Source organism: Pteropus medius, unplaced genomic scaffold, assembly GCF_902729225.1.
Source record: "Pteropus medius unplaced genomic scaffold, Ma_sr-lr_union100, whole genome shotgun sequence".
Taxonomy (NCBI): domain Eukaryota; kingdom Metazoa; phylum Chordata; class Mammalia; order Chiroptera; family Pteropodidae; genus Pteropus; species Pteropus medius.
This window is the reverse complement of record NW_024349799.1, coordinates 1,551,459-1,564,833: the sequence shown is the minus strand read 5'-3', so window position 1 is coordinate 1,564,833 and position 13,375 is coordinate 1,551,459. Positions and strand designations below refer to the sequence as shown.

General features: G+C 33.9%; 1 pseudogene; it reads right to left on the bottom strand.

Annotated features, from left to right (window-relative positions):
* Positions 1-12,092: 12,092 nt before the first annotated feature.
* LOC120621289 (uncharacterized) lies at positions 12,093-12,211 on the bottom strand (annotated as a pseudogene).
* Between the last annotated feature and the right edge of the window lie 1,164 nt (positions 12,212-13,375).

Sequence of the window (13,375 nt, the reverse complement as noted above, 5' to 3'; positions counted from 1 at the left end):
ATAGCTTGTGTGCATATTATATTTTTGTTAATATAACCATAAAATTTTGCTTAAAAAAAATTCTAGGACTTTAGAGAATCACCATTTTAAAGCCATAGCTATAATCAGTAAAGGATTTTTGATGAGGTGAGGATGACAGCTTAGTCTCCTAGAACTGTGAAACCTAGCCAATATTAAAATTCTTATACTTTAAAAATAAGCTTAGTTTTGTTACTTAATGACTTTGCATACTATTTTTAACTGTAATGAGTATTTGAGTTGGGTGATATTATTTTACATGGACATTTTTAAATCATTCTCCTGGTATTCTGGGAAACGTGGAGACTAGTATTAAGCCTTTAATTTAAATCCACAGACATGGCCTATGACAAAAACTATATATCATACCATCTATTTTTTTAAAAAATCTAATTCTATTCTATTCTGTTTATATCCAAAATAGAGAAAACTTTAAGGGAAAGTGTCAAACCACACTATAAAGCCAGCTCAAGCAGTTGCAAAGAAAAGGGTTTTCAGCATCTGTTGAAAGTTATTTTTGACATTTCTATAAATAAGCTCATCTTACATTTCTGTGCATTTCCTTCACTTAATAAGAATTTTAAAAGTCCATCTGCAGAGTTTGCTCTTTTATACATTATTTAAATTTCAGTTAAGTTCTCTTTTACTTTTAGATAAAAATTTGGTAGAAATGTTGCTATTGAATTTTTACACTCATTCTAATAGTTTAAAGTGTAACTGTATCTCTTTGAAAAGCAATTTGTCACTAAGGTGTCTCTTTGAAAATATGTTTGATTAATTTTATACAGCTGCCAAAAATCAGCTGTAAAAGGTGCAAATCTCTTATAAGAAGACCCAAATCATGTAAACCGGCACATGCACAAGTTTGGAATGATTAGAAAATATTAGACAACATGATAGAATTACCTGGTAATGTTCCAGGAGTCTATCAGATTTTTTCACAGCAAAGAAGGAGCCAAGGAACAAAGAACTTGTAATTACAGGTGCTTCTGACATCTGCAGTGATTTTCTAATTTAGAGTAGAGAAGATTGTTTCTATGATGTGAGCAAATGGTTTCTGTATGTGTTGGGGTAAATAACAATTTTATCAAATTTAAAATAAAAAGAGAATACAGCAAAAAAAAAAAAAAAGACACGTGCATTATCTATCTAATTATCTCAGTTACTTCACTTTGGTCTTCTGTAGTTAATAAGTACCAGGAAGTATGACAAGTGCTGGGAACAAAGTAATGTCAGGACAGGATTTCTCCTTGCCTTCATGGAGCCTAAAGGGTGAGAAAGACCCAAGTGAGCAGTTACAGATATGATGGGTGCCATCTGGGAGGTGTGTGGACAAAGATCTAATTCGGTCTGTGAAGACTTCCTTGCATTTAAATGTTACTGAAGCCTAAAGGAATGAAGGACAGAGGCCTGGGTAGAAGGAGAACAGTCCAGCATTTTTCCTGGGATGGGAGAGAACTTCTCTTATTCCAGATACACAGAAAAGTCCAGTGTAACTACACAGGACGAAAGGAGTGAAAGTATATGAGACAAGGCTAGAGGAATTACCAAGAAAACCAACTTATTTGATTCAAAGCCATAGAATAATTTTAAGGCTGGGGAAGAGGGAGGACATGGGAAGATTTACATTTTAAAATATCTTTATAACTACTTGAGAAAAGGATAATGATTCCTAAAAGAGAATGGCAGCAGAGAAGGAGAGAGGTGGTTGGGTTTTGAGATATTGAGGAGTCTGCCTCTAGTAGATTTGGTGATTAAGCAGAAGTGAGGAGTGAGGGAGAAGAGGACAGTGGTGAATCTTAGGTTTCTAGCGAGTACCAGCTAGGCCAGGTAGTGAGATGAAGAAGACAGAAAGTGAACAGGTTTGAGGGCTGAGAATCAAAGAATTCCCATGTACAAGTCTAGATCTCAGATGACACTTTGGATGTAGAGACATACACTTGGGGACCATAGCGTGTAGATGGCATAGAATGTGATGGGGATGGATAACAAGGCCTGTGGAAGAGAAAATGCAAGGAGGAAGAGTGCGGGGTTTCTCGAAAGTATGGTAGCAAACAGATTTCTAAGTAAACCACCCGGATTCTTAGATATTTTAATGGGTAAACTTCAAGAGGGAGATATGATATTTCCTGCCAAGATGGCCAATGATGGCTTAGTGATTCACTGGAAAAATAAGTACAGTAAATTACATTTTTACCGTAAGGTTATGGCCTTACTAGATAGACAAATAATAACCAGTGAATATAGCACATTAATTCAGTGAAATATTTATTACAAAGAAGTGAAAATAACATAGTTTCTTAGGAACAAATTTGGAAGAAAATTAAAGTGTATATCAAGGAGACAAATTTTTAGAAGTATTCCATTTGAGGAATGTCTAAACTCAACTCCTAGCATGAACATACACACAAACACACACACACATTTACTTATTGCTAGACCATCTGGATATAGTCATTCTCAAAACTCTTTATGATTTTCTCTTAAAAAAATAGAAATAGAGTAGCAAATAGAAATTTTATATTTTAAGCTTCTATATTGCTAAGCTATGTAAATTTCTGTATAATAGCCTGTATTAATTTTATAATAAAAGCAATGAATACTTTTAAAAAATTACTTTTAACCTGAGAGTGGTCGGTGATGCCAAGTGCTACTCACCTATTAGGGAAACTTAGAAATGAAAAGGATTCTTTAAATCTAGCAGAATGAGGGTCTTTGTAAAGATTATTGTCTCTTCATAGGAAACTGCACTGTTTATCAATTCTAACAATGCCTAGCATAATTCAGTATTTATTAAATTAGTTTTAAAAAATAAATGATTCACAAATACTAGCAATATTGAATTGCACATATGTCTGATATTTTTCAGAGGAAAACATAACTTCATGGGATTTTAGAAAGGAAGGTTGATAGTTGTTTCAAAGATTATTTCAGTTTTTTGAGGAATATATCAAAGTGAATTTGATAAATACTCTTGTTGATTAAGGCAGCCAAACAAAGAGATACTTGAGACAATAGACCTTTGAGGAAAAGGAATAATGACAGTAAATTAACAGTAAGTGGTATAAATCCTCATAAATCCTATGAAATAAGTACAGCAAAAATCCTACCTAAACAGTTGATGTACCTTGAGGTTTAAATAGCATTATAAATTGTTATTGTTTACCAAAATTTTGTGGCAATGAGAATAATTTTAATTAAACAAATGAAATTTGTTTATTTGATTTTCTTGGAGTCAAAAGTCAGTCATATTTTCCACTAAGAATCAGTCTTTGGAAGAAGACAAATTTTACCCAAGATCTTTGGAGCAAACATGGTGGTATTAGACGTTGATACTGTAGATTCTCATTATTCATGGTAGTTATGTTCTATACACTCACCATCCATTGAATTAATTAACACTGAACCACTGTTCTTATATTGATATATAAGGTTAAGTTTCCACAAGTTTCTGGCCCCGTTTTTGTCAATTGATCAATTCATAAATTTGTGTGTATTTTTGTGTCAAGACACTTTACTTAATGTATATTATTGATTCATAAACATTGAACACAGGCAATGGCACTATGGTTCATATCTTATCTACTATATGTATTTTCTCCAATAAGACAAGTCAAAACCTTCTTGGATTTAGGAACTCTAGGCAACACTTCAGCACTGTGCTTGGGAGCCATTTTAAACAAACAGCAAAATCACCAACAAAAAGCACACAAAAAAAATATGGCACTCAATAGAACACAAAAAGAACAGTTGTTTACAGTATGAGAGTTGAAACAAGAAGGTGGAATGTCACTTTGATATCCGGTAACCTACACATTGGAAAACTTAAATGTTTTTACTGCGCTGGACATGTCCCTAAATGACCACAAAAGCACCATGGATATTGATTTGGAAGTTACAAATAAATGTTAGCGAGTAGGCAAATCTGCCAAAAAAACTGCAAATAATAACAATGAACTGTATCTTTCAACCAAAGTCCACGGGACAAAATTTAGATAACAACTTGGAGTCCAAGTTTCCATGCTTTAATTTATAAGCTTTAAGTATTTATTTTCCTATTTTCTTTCCTTTTCTTCTGATTTTAGATGAACTTTAGTTACATTATCTGTTAAACCCCTATTCTTAATCCTGACTTTTGCATCCCTAATCATTACTGCTCTCAGTACAACCCCCGGCTACGTTTTAATTATGTGTTGAAGGAAGAATGAAATTAACTAATATTTGGGGTTTTATACATTTTTCTTCAGGAGCCATATAGTTTTTTTCTCTTTGTACCACTTTCTTGGTATGAATCTTTTGGTTTCCTGAATCACTGGACTTTGCCATTAAATAGCTTTTTAGATTGCATACACCACAATGTGCCAGACAACCAGAAATATAAAATTTAGAAATCTAAAATGTTCATACCTGATTAAAGAAGCATCCAAGGTAAGTTGACCTTAGATGACTATCTTTCAATTGTGGTAATACAAACATCAACTGGCTGTATTACCTGTAAACTAGAAATGGATTTGTCACCTTAGTCAACTGAATACCTGCCTTCATGGTTGTTCCTGATATCACTCAGGCTTCTTTTTGACCTATCAGTTTGCCTTCCCTTATCTCTTCATAATTAGATTTTTAATTCAAAAAGGAAGTAAACCTGAGCCTTGATTTGGAGACTGAAATACCAGCCACTCAAGGGAAATTTTGAATTTCCCTTCTATCTTCTACCTCTTTCACTTCATGCTTTATGAATTGCCCAGAAAGTATGGGACTGTTATGTGCTATGGTTCAAAGAGTAGGCGAGGAGCAAGACAATGCCACTAAAACTATAAATAAACTTGCTAGAGAGGTAGATGAAATTGGACAGGTGATAGGTTAGAACAGAATCTTTTTGGATATTACTTGGCCTCTCATGGGGGAACATACACATTTTTAAGGGAAAAATGTTATGCTTATATCTCTTTAAACCTCTTTGGGATCTTTAATATTATGAAAGTGATCTAAGAATAGTAAAGAAATCATAAATTGTGTAATATGGTTAATGACCCTATTTCTGGTAGATGGTTCTTCAGATGGGGCTGGGATATATCCTTTTGGCTTACTTGGAGTATTCTCAGCTACTGGTGGAGAATTGCACCACATACAAACTCTGATCATAATCCTTTTCTTGGTTTTCATTTCCTGTGCTCACCTCTCTAATCTCCACCATCTTTAATGCTGATGCATAGCTGTTGTCCTCTACCCAGTGTCCCACAAAACGAACCCACAAATGAATATAGGAAAACTTGATATTTTCTAGCAGCTGAAATGGCCATCCACTAAAACTTCATGTGCAATCATGACAACTCACATAGCAGTGAAAATTTGAATTGCTCTTGTTCCCATATTTAATAACATGTCCTTCAGTTTAGCCCAAAGAATAACAACAAGGAGGTCTAAGAACTGAAACCACCCACAGCAACAGAGCTAACTGTAATAATATGACTTTACCATTCCAGGAAAATCTTGCCCAGGAAAGCAAAGTTGAAAATAACTATTGTTTATTTAGAAACTTACTGCAAATCTATTTATCCAAATAATAGACAATTCAACCATCCCTCATCAGAGTAAATATTCCCTCTTAAGGACAATAGATCTTTCAAATAGGCTCATCAAACAACCGTTTTCTCTTTAAGACTTGTTTCCAAAGCCTCCCCTTGCTCTATCCATCAATCCCAAATTGTCATGTCATAGATTTGCTTAATCCCTATCATTCCAACACTGAAAGATCCACCTTAACACAGACTTCCTCCTCTCATCTTTCCAATATCTTACCTTTTCCCTCCTCTGTCTGAGACAAGATTATGGCTCTGAAAGTAAGCAAAAACCCATCTCTGCTTAATGAGCAGAATTTATTTTATCAGTATTTTTGGAGAGTTGGCAGTCAACAGCTTGCAAATGAGAAACTGAAACACCACACGAGGAGAAATTTATTTATCAAATATCACATAGCTATTAAGAGCAATTTCAGAGGTTGTAAAAGGGTAGATCCAGGAAGTAGATTAATTTTGTTTGGCTTACAGTGTTAACTCATTTGTTTTTTTAAAAATTGGACTAGTAGCTAACACTTAAGAAACTAAATATGCCATATAAAATCTGAATTTCTGGCTTTTTTCAAGTATTGAATTTTGTAAAGCTGGGCCTGCTTTTTTCAACTTGGTAATAATTAGGTGCTACAGATATAATGCACCCGTATTGGTCATTCACTGTTATTTACATGTGGCCAATTCATTTACTTCAAGGCTCAAATAGTAAATATTTTTGGTTTTGAGGACCATGTGGTTACTGTCCCAACTACTCAATTTTGCTGTTGGAGCAAGAAAATGGCAATAGACAATGCATAGATGAATGAATGTGGCTGTGTTCCAATAAAACTTTATCTGCAAAAACAGGCCCGAAGGCATGATTTATGACCTCTGAGATTTGTAACATGCCTAGCTATAGTTGTCATTGGCATCTGCAACCACTGTTATGAATGCACCAGTTCTAATCTGGCTTCATGGAAGTACCTATGGATTCTGAACAGAAAAAAAATGCAGGATAAAACTAAATTTCAAGGTTAAAAGCTAACCAAATGTATCAGAAAGGTTTAAAACAAATTTATCGTTAGATTTCTCTCTCCTACGCAATAACCCTTAATGGCTTGAGAGAAAGATGAGTACCAGAGGTTAAAGTGAGTTAGCTCTATATGTTACTGCCATGAAACACCAGCTGTTTAAAGAATATTCAGGGTGCATTTATAAATGTTGTATACATATTGGCAGCTGGTTGCCTCGAAATATGCATGAGAAAATATAGATTTGTTTAAAACTAATGTTAAATTTTCATGTAGCTAGAAAATAGATTTGCTATAAATAGCAAACTATTGGCACATATAAATTATGATTAGATTTATGAAACTTCAGATTGCAATAAATCTTTTAGCAGAAAATTTAGGACCTAGAGCAATACCAAATGTTATCTGAAAACACCATATCTTAAAACTCAGTGTAAAATCAAACTTGTTCCAATCATCATAACCAAAAAATAAGTAAAAGTTATTATTACTTTCTGATTCTATACAACATTGTATTATAGGATTCTTTGAGATTTGCCTGAATAAAATAGATATTTGGATTGTGAATATCAAAATATAAATTTTTAAAAACTCATTAATTAACACTTCACTAATTTATTCTTTTGAAAATGTTGAGAACAAGTGAGATAGAATCAATATTTGGCTATGTATGAAAATGACTTGGCAGGAAATGCTTGTGTATTACAAGGTCTAGATACATTTCTTTAACTGCATTGGCAATTTTGTGGCATTTTCCTTGGTCGCATTGCCAGTCTTCTCAAACGGGAGGCACATTTTTGCTACCTTATTTTCTTTACCGATTTCCCTCTTAGGCTCCTGAAAAGTAGTTTTTATTCCCGTAAGTCTATTGAAACTCTCCTCAAGAAGGCAATTGTCTAGACTTCTTATTTACACATTTATTAACCTTTTTTCAATCCTTATTTTCCTGGAGTTCTCTACTGGGATCTTGAAGTTTTTACCACCTTAACCTTTTACAACCAACAGGTCTTTTATCATAATCTTATTCCTTTATCATTTCAACATCTCCTTTTGTTGACTCTATTCTCCTTCCTAGAGTCTACCCAAGTATTCTTTATGAATCTCTTTTTAGCATCTGGTCTTGATTCTCTCTTACTCTTGTTTTTGGAAATTTCAAAGACATCAAATGCTCAATAATGAAAATACTATCCTCTTGCATAGACTATATTCCTTTATTTCTGCTTCCTGAAAATTTCCATTAGTGTCGTTATAGAAATTATCTCCACTGTTCCTAAACAAGATAGTAAAAACACTGATACAGCCCTTTTATTGTATCATGTTTGCATATTTGCACTGCAGGAGGTAAATATAACTTATAGATTACCTGGTTGAAATTATTTGTTTAGAGACCGTGCTGTTCATACATTGGTTATCTCGGGTCTAATGAGACTAAGCTTTGCCTAAAGATGCGTTTTTTGTTTTTTGTTTTTGGGTTGTTTTTTTTTTTTTTTTTTTTGCCCCTGAAAAGATTAGAGAGTATTATGACAACCTGTGGAGATAGATTCTTAGATGCAGGAGTCTCCCTTTGTTAATCTGCCTTTTTGGGACTCTGGTAGTTCAGGACTATAGATGTTTTTAACTTCAGTTAGGAGGTCAAAGGGATGCGAAATACAGTTTTACATTGTGTGTAATATGGAATGAAGTAGTTTTTTTCCACATAGCACTTAACAGAATAAAAAGCATGCCAATTTAAAAGATTAAAATCTGAATATTTTTTTCTTAATGCGACTAGAAGGATATGAGTTTTGTCTAGCACACTAGAGAGATACTCCTCTGTAGTATAGTAGAATAATCTCAAACAGATGCATTGCTAATATAATAGTCTCATCATATCTAAAGTCTAATTCATTCATTTTTCCAAAATCTATGCATCATTTCTCCCTGGCTATAACACAGTATCTTTTTTTTTTTTTCCCAAGCAAAGCAGTGAATAATGATGAGAACAATGGGCACTTAATAAATGCATGGTCTTTTCCAGGCACTGTTTTAAGTGCTTAATTCTCACTATATCCCTTTGAGGTAGGAACTATTTTTATCCTGATTTTACGTGTGACATTTAAGTTGAAGTGCTATGCCCAAAATAAAATGGATATTAGATAGAGCTGAAGTACAAACCCAGCCATTCTTACTCCAGATACATGCTTGCTGTCAACCATTCTATTACATGAATTCTCAAAACTTGAAGTCGCCTTGAAAGACCACTTAGTGAATTGGAAAGATTATGTGACTACTATCTAGTTCAACTTGTCTTACGATCTATCCATTATTTTCATGCTGTGTGACTTCAGGCAAGCTGGTTAACCTACCTAAACTTCGGGTTCATTATCTATTAACTAGAAATAATTATCCCAAATTTATGGATGTCTTTAAAATCAGAATTAAATTAGGTAATTTTTTTAAGTACTTGGAAAAGAAGGGTCTTGGAACATAGCTACTCGACCAGTGTTAGTTCCTTCATATTTTACAATTCAGTTATCTAATTAGTTGCCAAGTTCAAATAAATATATATAAAATTTCTTTCATATGCATTTTAGTCCTTTAAGTCATTATCCTCATCACAAATAAAATAAAAACTATCTTTAATGGTGTTCCGTTCTGGATAATGCAGACTCCACATTATGGCATTCAATTTTCCTCATTGTCTGTCTGGTCCTTAATTATTTCACCAACCTTACTCCCTGTAACTCTCCCCGTGAACCCTCTGTTACGTTGGAGTTGGCCTTTTCACCACCGTCTAAATGTGCTTTTGTTATTTCCACCTAATGCCTTGTTCACACTGTGGCCCCTGCTTTCTGCATCCTAGAAGCAGTAGTGTATACAGGATATTAGGAAGAGAGAAGAGTGTTTTTCTCTCACTTTCTAGTTACAAACCCTTTTGTTGGGGACTTGGGAAGTTCTTACTACAGTCTCAGAATTTAGAAGAAAAACCACGGAGAAAGTTAAATCAACCAACATGTTAATTAGGTTTTAATATCTGTTAAACAAGTTGGTTCTATTTTTCACATCAGAATCCCCAGATCCTCCTCAGCTTAAAGCCATTTACACTAAGCTCTCACGGAAGAGAAGAAGATGGCAGAAGAGACTCCCGACCTGTATTCTTGACCCACTTCAATCTGTAATTTCGAGGGACATATACAGGAAAATAAGGTGGTGGATTATGCAAGAAAATGAAGTAATGCAACCATACTTAATATATTCCGCAATTTAAATGTTCATAAATTGAGATTAGTCTTTCTCCCAATATGAACACTGCTCCTAGTTTGCTGTGGTTTGAATGGTGAGAGGGCAAAGGGGCTGCTTGGTGCTGTCCTGGCAGAAGGAGCATAAAGCAGTGCCTCCTAGAATTATTAGATATGTCTAAAGTGTTAAGGCAAACTCAGACATTAAAAAGAAAGCAAAACAAAAATCACAGCTGGATCTGCAAGTTGAGGAAATTGGGGAATAACTAAATTTTGATCAAGCTAATCACATTTTGAATTTTCTTGTAAAACTTAAGATACCAAGGCATTCAAATGTAATCTTTTTCAAAGGCCAGTCTTTTCATAAAGCAAAGTAATTGTGCAGAATTTTCTATATGCACAGATGCAGGTTTCTAACTATTGACTCTACTCCATGAAAGTTACTGTAGTTCAAGAATCTGTCACTTTTTTCAGAGTGATATCAAATTGGAACCTTGGCAACTTCAAAAAAGAAAGTATGCTTGAACCTGCACAGGTTTCTCTCCACAAGTGGAGAGGCTATAAACAATCCATATATTAATAGTGGGAACATCATCCTTTTGACAAGCTGATCCAATCGTTATTGCTTAGGCTCCCCACACCCCCCTGCCCCAATCTTTCTTCACTGTATTCTGAGGCAGAATAATATTACTTATAACTTCAGATTACCAGGAATGACAGCATGTAGCAAAAGAGGAACTGAGTATTTGGTAATTATGTCAACTTCAAAGTCAAAAAGTTATGGCAAACGAGTATGAAATGAAGGCTCCCATTCAGCTCCCACTTTAAAGCTGGAATTAATATTGATGTTTCTGCAAGCACAAGTACTGAGAATATGGATTACAGAAAATGGTGTCTGAGCTGAAGGTTTTATGTTTGAAGAATACGACTGCTACTAAGGACCATGTGAATTCATTTTTAAAGTCAGTCGGTTAATTCAGTGTAGACGTGGCTCCTGTGAAACTCTTTGAACTATTCGTGTTTGAGAGGCAGAAGAGGTTTTAAAGTCCATGGACACAAGTCTGAGTCCTGATCCCAACGCCTTTCAGCTGCAGGGGTTTTGGACAAGTTTTTATGCTTCCTTAAGCATCAGGTTTCTAAGGAGATAATAATATTACCTGCTTTACAGGGTCATGGGGAATGTTTAAAGGGTAATATATGTAGAGAGTATTTTGTAAATTTTAAGGCACATTATTTAGATTTTTCATGAATAAAATAGTTTGATTCATTTTAGGCACATCATCACCAAGTGGTAGTAAATGTCTTGATTATATTTATAATCTCTTACTTGCTCCCTTGCTTCTAGTTTTGCCCCATTCCAACACATCCCATACTCTGCTGCGGGGGTGAGGGGAAGGGGCCGGGAGCCGTCTCTCTTTCTCTCTCCTCCTCTTCTGCCTCCTTCTCATCCTTCCCCATCTTGTACCATCTCCTCCTTTTCCCCCTTCTTTCTGCTCCTAATATAAATACACAGATGGTTCAGGAGAGTAATATAATGAACACTTGCGTCCCCTATTTAGTTTTATCATCCTAACATTTTACCATAGTTTCTTCAGAATTTTAATGAAATAGCACATTTCAGTTGAAGCTTTCCCCGGGTCTCATTCTCTTCTCTTTCTTTAGAGGTAACTACTGTCATATCCTAGTTAGGAGCAGAGTTAAAATTTCTGCATTGTCATTTACCAGTTACATAACAAGGACAAATTACTTAATCTTCTCTGTGCTTGAGTTTCCTTATCTATAAGCTTGAAATAATAATGGCATATATCTTATAAGGTTGTTTGGGTGATTAAATGATAGAATTAAATAATGTAAATCATTTATAACAGTGTGTAACATTGATTCCGCTCTCAAGAAACGTTACAGTTACTTACTGGTAGCTGATTTGGCAGAAGTGTCATGAATTTTTGTATTTATCATTTCCACGCATGTTGTTACAAATTGTTACATATTTATGTATTCTACATAGTAATAATAGGCATGTTTTAAAACTTTACATAATTGGTATCACATACATATGTCAATTTATAATGTACTTGTTTAGTTCAATATTCGGTTTTTGAGATTTATCCATGTTTCTAAATACCATTTCAGTTCATTTATTTGTTTTTCCTTTCTTTCTTTCTTTCTTTCTTTTTTTTTTTTAAGCAAGGCAACCCTTGGTTGACTTCACAGATTGCAAGGAACTTGTCAATTTACAATCCCTTATTTTTTATTTTATTTTTTTTTATTTTTTACACCTACAGTACCTGGTCTTCTTAGGTGGTCTCCCATCCAAGTACTAAGCAGGCCCAACCTTGCTTAGCTTCCAAGATCAGATAGGATCAGGCTTGTTCAGGGTAGCATAGCCATAGACACATTTATCTGTTTTATTGTACTTAAAAGATTATATAAATGCACCACAATTTTTATATATTGTCCTATAAATGGATATTTGAGTTGTTTCTAATTTTTTTGCTGATGCAAATAAGGCTACAAAGAATAGCATTGGTTGTGAAGCCTTTATTCCATGTATTGAAGTTTTCTGAGGGATTATATCCACAAATGGAAATGCTGAGTAAGAAGACATACACACCAGCTTTCACTAGTATTACCAAACTGTCTTTAATGGTGGCTGTGCCAGCATTCACTCTCTCCCCTAATATGTGAGAAATCCTGTTTTCTTATACATAGGAGGACTTGTTAGACTTTTACAGTTTTGTTTATTAGAATAGGTATGAAATGTTTTATTGTGGTTTTAATTTGCTTTTGCCAAATTACTAGTGTAGATGAGAGTCTTTTAAAATGTCTGTTGGACATTTTGGTTTCATTTTCTGTGACTTGCCTATTCAAATCCTTTGTCTATTTCTCTCTTGGGTTGTCTTCTTACTGATTCATAGGCATTCTTTATAATTCTGGATACTAGTCCTTTATCAGTTACATGTATCTCAAATATCTCTCACGGAAGCTACCTTGTCTTTTAGCTTTATTTTTAGTGTTTTTATTTGAACAGAAGTTTGGCATTTTGATGTAGTAAAATATGTCAGCCTTTTTCCTTTTCATTTCTTACTTTAAAAATTATACCCTTCTCTAAGGTCTTAAATGTGTTGTCCTGTATATGATTTGGAATTAAAATTTTGGTTTTCACACTTAGATCTTTACCTGAAATTTATTATTGTTTAAATATTAATGGGAATCCAATTGCCTTTTTTTACTTCTTGATTAACCAACTGTTCAAACACCATCTATTACAAAATTCACACTTTCATCCCAAATACACTAAAGCATAATTATGACAATGATGATGCTGTGAAATATATATTTTTTAAATACATAATATATACACATGTATATATCACATACATATACAGTATATATACATATAATATATACATGTATGCATATATATGTACATATATATGTAGACATACAGTTGTCATTCCTTATTTGCAATTTTGCTTTTCACACTTTCAGTTACAGTCAACACAGTTTGAATATATTAAATGGAAAATTCCAGAAATAATTCCAGAAATAATTCATA